This window comes from Nycticebus coucang, chromosome 1, assembly GCF_027406575.1.
Source record: "Nycticebus coucang isolate mNycCou1 chromosome 1, mNycCou1.pri, whole genome shotgun sequence".
NCBI lineage: Eukaryota > Metazoa > Chordata > Mammalia > Primates > Lorisidae > Nycticebus > Nycticebus coucang.
In genome coordinates this window covers 58,052,878-58,061,405 of record NC_069780.1, presented here as the reverse complement: position 1 = coordinate 58,061,405, position 8,528 = coordinate 58,052,878, and positions in this window count along the sequence as shown.

Sequence of the window (8,528 nt, the reverse complement as noted above, 5' to 3'; positions counted from 1 at the left end):
TTCTTTCTCTCTTTCTTTCTCTCTTTCTCTCTCTCTCTCTCTCTGTTTCTCTCCTTCCTTCCTTTCTTTCTTTTTAAGAGGGACTCTGTCACTAAGACCAAAGTGCAGCAAACAGCAATGAGATCATAGCTCACTGCAGCCTTGAACTCCTGGGCTCAATTGATCCTCCTACCTCAGCCTCCAGAGAATCTGAGACTATAGGAAGATGTGACCTTGCACAGCCACTTTTTTAAAAAAATTTTTTGTAGAGAAGGAATCTTGCTATGGTGCCTAGACTAGTCTAAAACTCCTAGCCTCAAGTGATTACATTTGCATAGGTACTTATTTAATCAGATCATCTAATGGTTCTAATAGTGAAGAATATTTATCAATCGCTTGTCAACCTTGTATATTTTCAAATATATTCCAAAAGAAATTAAACAGTAGCATATAACTAGATTTCAAGCATGATAACTTATATAATTCCCTTTCCAATCCATTTTTTTCTGCCACCCATATACTCTCCAGCTCTTCTTTATTTGGGGCAAGAAAGAGGTTGGTGGATTGCTTGTAATTATCCTAAATTTTTAAGATAAAAACATAAATACGAACTCACCTGATAATTTTATTATCTATTTTAGATTACATAAAATAATTGAAATGTATTTGTTTATTTTTGTTTGTAATTTATTTGAGTGTGATTTTCTTGAAGTAACTTCCAGGATGAGGTCCAGGCTTCCTCTAGCATGTCTCACAGTAGAAACGGTCTCCTTCCACCTTTCTCATTTCTTCTTCAGCAGACTAGGTAATCCTTGGTTGAATATTTTTTCTTTTTGCATTATTAAATGCATTTCCCATTTAGCCTTTCCTTGTGTCAGAAGATGAAGGTCTTCCCCTGCTTCTAGAATTTCTGTTCCTCACATTACTCACAAGCTGAGTGATTCCTGAGATTCCTCCTGTGAGAAAGGTGTGTCTGAACTTTTTCTCCAGCATAGTGGGTGAACAAATGTAAAAAAAAAAAAAATCATGTCGGACATCTTCCCACATAGGCATGGAATGAATTTTACTAAGATTATTCTAAAATTATCCACTTTCAATTCTTCCTACTAACATGTAATGAATGGGGAAAAGGCATTCAGGACATGGTAATTCTTTAAAACTTGGCTCTTATCAAGGCAATATTGATGACTGGGACATTTACTCAAGTAATAAAATTGTTTTGAAAAATAAAAGTGAATTAAAACTTGTGGTTGGTTTATCTTATGTGATTTTCTTATCAATATAGAAAAAGGCTAGATAGCTTTCAGGAAACGTGCAAATACATTATTTACCTAAAAGTTATGATGATCTGGGAAGAAATTTAAAGTGATCTGTCAAATAGTCCTCATTTAACTGAGATACTATGCATCATTAAAAGGGTATATAATTTTTACATGCAGAGGGCATCCACAGATCTCTTAAGAGAGTATTGTCAAGAAAATGTGAAGGATTTGAGCTTACCCATTGCCTGCCTCAGTTTCATAGTTGCTAGCAGAAGACACACAAAGCCTTGACAGAGACAAGGATATTTATTATTTTCAGCACAGCACAGAATGGCATGAGCTTCATTTTTGCATTGATTCTTCTTTTTCATTAAGTTTAATGGAAATGATGCCAAAGAGTTCCAGTGGATACTACACTCATCATCTATGTCACAGCTGAGGTACTACACCTAAGGCAGCTCAAATCTTTGGGGAGTAAGCACAATTGTCTGGTGTTGTCAATGAGAGAGACACTATACTTACAGGTGTTATGTTGAAAAATGAGTAAATCCATTCTTTCCTCCATAAATAAACATTGTCTCAGTCTTCCAAGGCTATTTACTAAAACAGGCAGATTTAAAAGACAATCTGGAATAAAAGCGGAGCTAGCGCCTGTCTACGCAGATGCACCAAAAATGCGTAAGACCAGTTGAAAAGCATCTTTCGATAGATACTTTTCCAGGTTTCCAGCTTGTTTTTTCTTAACACGAAAGTTCTGAGAAAGTACTTGTACTCAAGATTCATGCTGCCATTTGTTTTCTCCAACTTGCTTTTTACAAGCACCTGTCCCCATGTTACCAAATAAAACACTGTTCTCACATATTCCAAATTGTAAGTTCCAGGGGTACAAAAAAAGAGAATCTCACAGGAGAAACGTATTTATAATTTGCTGATAAAATGATATTGAATGCAATAAATCTTGCGCTAAATTCCCTTTTTTCTATCTCTAGCAAATTCTTTTATGCTTGATTGTTAATTTATACCATGTATTTAGCATTTAATAGCCAAATTTATTCATAAAACACAACATAGCAGTCCCTGGTATAAGCATTTTCATTTTGACTTTTTTTTTTTTTTCTTTTTTGCAATTTTTGGCCAGGGCTGGTTTTGAACCTGCCACCTCTAGCATATGGGGCCAGCACTCTACTCCTTTGAGCCACAGGTGCCTCCTGGTATAAGCATTTTTATATGTGGGTTATTTATTCCTCATAAGAGCACTGAAAAGTAATCGTCATTATAAAATCCTTCAAAAGATGAGAAAGCTGAGGGACAGATATTCAATGATTTATTCAAGACTTCAGGAACAATTTGTGGCAGAGCAGATTTTTGAAATTAAATTAGCTAACCACCAATTCTTGGAATTTAAACACCTCATTATGCCACCTAGTATATGTAAATAATGATATGCATACTATATAATTATGTTATCTAATTTATACTGGATGGAAATAAAATGACGTGGTGCAGTTGACCCTGAGCAACACAGGTTTGAACTACACCATTTCATTTATATGTATTTTTTTATTAAATATAGTAATAACTGTGTAGCCTCAGGTTCCAAATCTATAACCAAATGTGGATACAAATATGGTATTTGTGGTGTGGGAAAGCTGAGGATATGGAAGACTAACTTTTAGTATATGTGGGTTCTACAGCGAAACTGCAGGTCTTAAGCATTTGCAGATTTTGGTGTCTTTGGAGGTCTTGGAACCAACGCCCTGTGGATACTGAGGGACAACTGAATTTTTATTTTAATACAACAGGACTAGAGGATATATGCAACGAACACTTTAAAATTCATTTAAGTGAATTTTTGTTTCATTCTAATGCTTTTTTAATACATGTAATCTTGGAACTTCTCTGAATACAAAAATGGGGTCAGTATTTATATAAGAAGAGTATATATACTTTCTCCAGAGGGTGGGAAATGTGATCACGGTACACGTGAGATTAGAGCATTTCTCTCAGAGAGAAAAACGAAGTCTTGATTAAAGAATGTCTCTCACTTCCAGGGTAAGATGGTTCACAACATCTTCACAAAAAAATCTGCAAATAGTTAAGAGAAAATGACTGTGACGGTAGACAAATACTTTCTGCTGCTGCCTGTTCCTATTCTACCACTGTGTATTTGTACATAAGACAAATATTCAGTCCACTGAATTTAGATTTTACTGAACTTGATTGGGAAAATTATGCAAGGCCAGAGATAAAGAATTTTGAGCTGGATGCCAGAACTTGAAAAAGCTCTGCATTTTTCCTTCTGAAAAGAGAGGGCAGTGTTTTTATTATATAATGGCAGGAAGATCAAAGCAGAAATTTGGCACCAAAAGATCAGACTTTGACTGAATCTGTTAAAATGACGATTTTATTTCTTTTTTGGACCCTATAGAAATACAAGTTTCCAGTTGCAGGTAGGATGAGACCATCTGACTGGCAAATTAAATGCAGGTGAAAGTTACGTTTGCCATTTAAGACTGAGCTGATTGTAAGATGCACTGGGATCTTTCTCACACTCTCCTCTTTTTACTGAATGCAGAGGAGCCAGTGGAAGCCTCTAAGGAATTCCAGAAAACGGAATCCGCCATTGGACCATGAGATGGATTAAAAGGACAAAAAATGTGTTAAGCCATGGATACTTGCAGTTTGTCTGATTTGGAAACTAATATTAATAACCTTAATTAATACATGCAGTAAGAGCCCAGGGATGATTTTGCAATGATTATTTTTATAGTAAAAGTGGCAATAATAGCATGATTAGATAAATGTAAGGGGCTAAACTTTAGGGTTGTTCTAATATATATACATACTTTGCTTGTCCATACACATAATGGGACACCCCTCACTCTTTGTTGAACTCAGACATAGCATGTGATTTCCTGTGGGCAATGAAATGTAAATACACTGACATGTCTGTTGCCTTCTAGAAGTGGAGACCCAGAGTGTGCCACACAGCATTTTCTTTTTCCTGGGTTGTAGCAACTTTCGAAGTTATGGTGTGGCTTTTCTGTCCTCTGGATGCCGTCATAAGGGTGACAATTAGAGCCCTAAGCAACATGATGGATATGTGGAATGAATAAGATAGAAATGAGTTGATTCAACCACTGCTATTTAAAGTTTGTTTGTTTGTTTTTTTAATCACTCAGCTTAGTTTTCCTGAAATACCTGTACGGCTATAAAGCAATAGTATTTGCTCTGATATGTTATGTGTTTCTTACTGGCCAGAGCTGGGCAAGGGCAAATGTTCTGGGCATGGCAGTATTCTGAGAGTTGAGAGCCAACAAAATTTGTTGCCTGTGTTCCTGCCCGCAGTCCATCTGAAGTTGTGTTGATGCTGCTATAGGAACACTACATACCCATCTCACTTCTTCCATGGTCAAACTCTCACAAGCCTGATGTGTCTGACATGAAACAAACGTATACAGGCATCATGAGGGCAATCAACAGACTACTTCAGTGCAACTGTCCTTCTTGGGTTTGGTGAATATCAACCTGGGAAATAAGTTTTTACTTTTATTAATAATGTCAGCAAATTGAACAGAAGGTGAATTTCCGCCCCCCCATGTAGGTCTGGATCAGTATATTTATGGAAAGTAATTACTAATCAGAAAAGTTTCTAAGCAATTAAACATAGCCAAGAAATTTATACAAAGATCTTATCCATTTATTACTCAAAATGGAGTATAATTTATGAGTTTTGTCTCCTATTTTGGCCAATAGAGAAAAGGTCCACTCACTCTTTTGTAGTTTTCCTCTAAAGATTTAACCCATTGTTTCCTTTTGAAAACAAAGAATAATAGCAAAGTTGTGCAACCAAAATTCGTTTCAAAGTTCATGAGCAGTTAATATTACATATCTCTGTAATTTCATGTAACTTAAGGTCTGAATCTCTTTTACCAAAATACTTGACACTTTACCACATACAACCTTATGCAAACAAGTGGGGCATAGGAGATATATAAAACCCCCCAAATAAATTTATTAAGTTTCAGTAATAAATACACCTGAAATACAATTCAAATATACTCTACATTTTAGGTTATTTGTGATCCAAAGTTCTTCACATTTATTTTTCTTCAGTTTGAAACACCTTTATTTTTTAATGCAAAATAACGCATATGTAAATTATTCATTCATTTTCCAAATTTCATAAATGACCAAGCTTGGCTATTCTTTGCTAATCACTGTGTTGAAGAAAACAGACCCAGTTCTTGCCCTCATGGATCTTGCCTATGAGGGGGTTCAGTAAGCAAGCAAATAAATAGGTAATGTATAAATTGTCATGTGTGAAATTCATGTATTATAGGGGCTCTAACCGTGGCTGGGGATGGAGGTCAGTGGAGTCAAGTGATGCTTCTCCAAGAAGGTGACACTCTGAACCTTCAAGAAGAACTAGAAGTTAGCTTGGGTGTAGCATGGAGATGCCCGTGTTCCAGGCAGGTAGAAAGAACTGACTGTACTAGACATTAAGGAGGCAGCAGCCTCCACTTTCAAGCAAGCACAGCTAAGGTGAAGTCACCAGAGGGAGGAGCAAGGTGCTTAGGTGATCAAGGAGGAAAGGCACAAGTCTTCAGGACACAGGACCCAGGCAACCATGGTGAAAGTTGTTGTCTTTGAAAACATTGAATGTCTGAGGAGAGAAAAGTTCAAGGAAAAAAGGAAAACCTTTGATAAATACCCACTTTCAAATCATTGGTGAGCAATATCCATTTATTACTCAAAATGGGGTATAGTTTATGAGTTTTCTCTTTTCAAAGCACTTTGTATATCTGGAATAAAATTATTTATATTTTCCTACTTATGATCTGTCTCTCACTAGTAGATGTAAACTCCATGAACAAAAAGCGCCTTCTCTAACTTGTCTGTTTGCTCAGTAATAGTGATTAAATGCATAAACACAATTTTACAAATCCCTTTCCTACATACACACAAGCTTGTACCCTTCTCATGTATTTACTAAACCATTATAACTTACTAATAAAAGGAAATAACCATGTTCAGGGTAAATTTTAACAAATTAATGCTTTTATCCATTTCATTTAGAAGTATACGATTATGTAACCTTTTTATGTGGATGTTGAGAATAAAAACAATTTTTATTGTTTAAGTGACAACATGACTTGTTAATTGAACGTACAGATTTATGTTCTCCATCACCATTTCAGGCACACTTTTGTGAATTCTGCCTTAATCACCATGAATTCTTTCTGATCCAACTATTATGTCTAAAATAAATTGTCAGCAAACATCAATAAATAACTACACCAGAGCTATATCACATGAGCTAGATGATGTGAGACATAATTAATAATAAACAGATTCTATCTTTAAATTCTATAAGCCCACAAGCATTTAAATTATAATCATGGTACAGTGCAGTAACCTATCTTCCATTAATTATATCCCATAAAAGCAATATACCTTCACTAATTAATTATACTTGAAGTAACAACTATGGCTTAATTAAATGAACCATTCTTAATAATGAAACCTTAAAATAATTGGAATTTTCTGTCTAGAGGCAGTAACAATTATTGTCATTAGAAAGGAAATCAAACATGGCCACACCAAGCGAAACTAATTCACTAGTGACATTGAACCTGAGATTACCTGGGGCAGTAGTTCTCAAATATTTCTGTGAAGGCACAACTATTAAATATTTTAGATTGTGTGGGCTATGTGATCTCTATTACAGCTGCTAATATCTGCCAATGCGGTGCATAAATAACCATAGATAATATGTCAAATAAAATGATGTCACTGTAATCCAATCAAAGTTAATTTACCATGGTAGATAATGGTCCTGATTAGTGCTGTGGTATGTAGTTTGATAACCTCTAACATAGGATCAATTTACTGAGCCGATCTCTAATGTATATCTTGATTTTGTGATATTGTAGCCTGGATTCATGTCCTTCTCATCCCTCCATCTTGGGGTTGTAAATATCCTTTTGTATAAAATATTACACTAAATTACACTTATCTCTATTTATTTATTTTGTTTTATGAGACAGAGTCTTACTCTGTTGCCCAGGATAGAGCATGATGGCATCAGCCTAGCTCCCAGCAACCTCAAACTCCTGGATTCAAGCCTCCCAAGTAGCTGGGACTACAGGCACCTGCTATGACACCTTATTAATTTTTCTATTTTTAGTAGAGACAAAATCTTGCTCTTGCTCAGGCTGGTCTCAAACTGCTGAGCTAAAGGGATCCTCCCACCTTAGCCTCCCAGAGTATGCGGATCACAGGCACCACACCTGGCCACATTTATCTCTATTTGGCACATATTTTCTTCTTCTGTTTTATAATTTAGCATTTTTCAGCCATTAAGGTTTAGGTTATAGTAGTGATTGCGGTATTATGAAAACTTCTTGGGGGCAGGACACAATTATAAGAGGGACTTTATCTGACAAATACAATCAGTGTGAACTAATTCTTTGTACCCTCAATGAATCCCAAATGATAAAATTATAATTTTTATAAAATTATAAACAACAACAACAAAAAAGAAAAGTATACATGTTTGTCATGTATGTTCATAAGAGATAACAGTGGCCACACTGAAACTGCACAATATGACCAACCAAAAAACAGGCAAGGAAGAGTTTGAGTATACAAATAATGGAGTATAAGAGATATTTCCTTACAATTGCATTCCAATGGGCACATCAGAGACTGACCCTGACTGACTGTTTTCACATGTTCTGTTGTCCCACTCCCACAGATGTGCAACCCTCTCCCTTTTGTTGGGGTCATTCCTTGAACCCACCATTCCAATGGAATGCAACCATTTCAATGTGAGTCCCTATGTCACTTCTATTCCTTTAGTTTACAAATTTGGGGAGGAGATAATGCATAATTTTACAACTTTTTTTTTTTTTTTTTTCAGAGACAGAGTTTCACTTTATTGCCCTTGGTAGAGTGTGTGCCATGGCATCACACCTCACAACAACCTCCAACTCCTAGGCTCAGGCTATTCTCTTGCCTCAGCCTTCCAAGTAGCTGGGACTACAGGCACCCACCAGAATGCCTAGCTATTTTTTGGTTGCAGATTGTCCAGGGCTGGGTTTGAACTCACCACCCTCGGTAAATGGGGCAAGCACCCTACCCACTGAGCCACAGGCGCTGCCTTTCTGAGATATGGATGCCTTTTTATCAAGCTTAATATCCCTGCTTTCATTCATGGTTTACTGATTGTATTGTTGTTCCTATAGAAGGGAGAGTGCTCTGCCTTCTTTTCCATTTTATTTC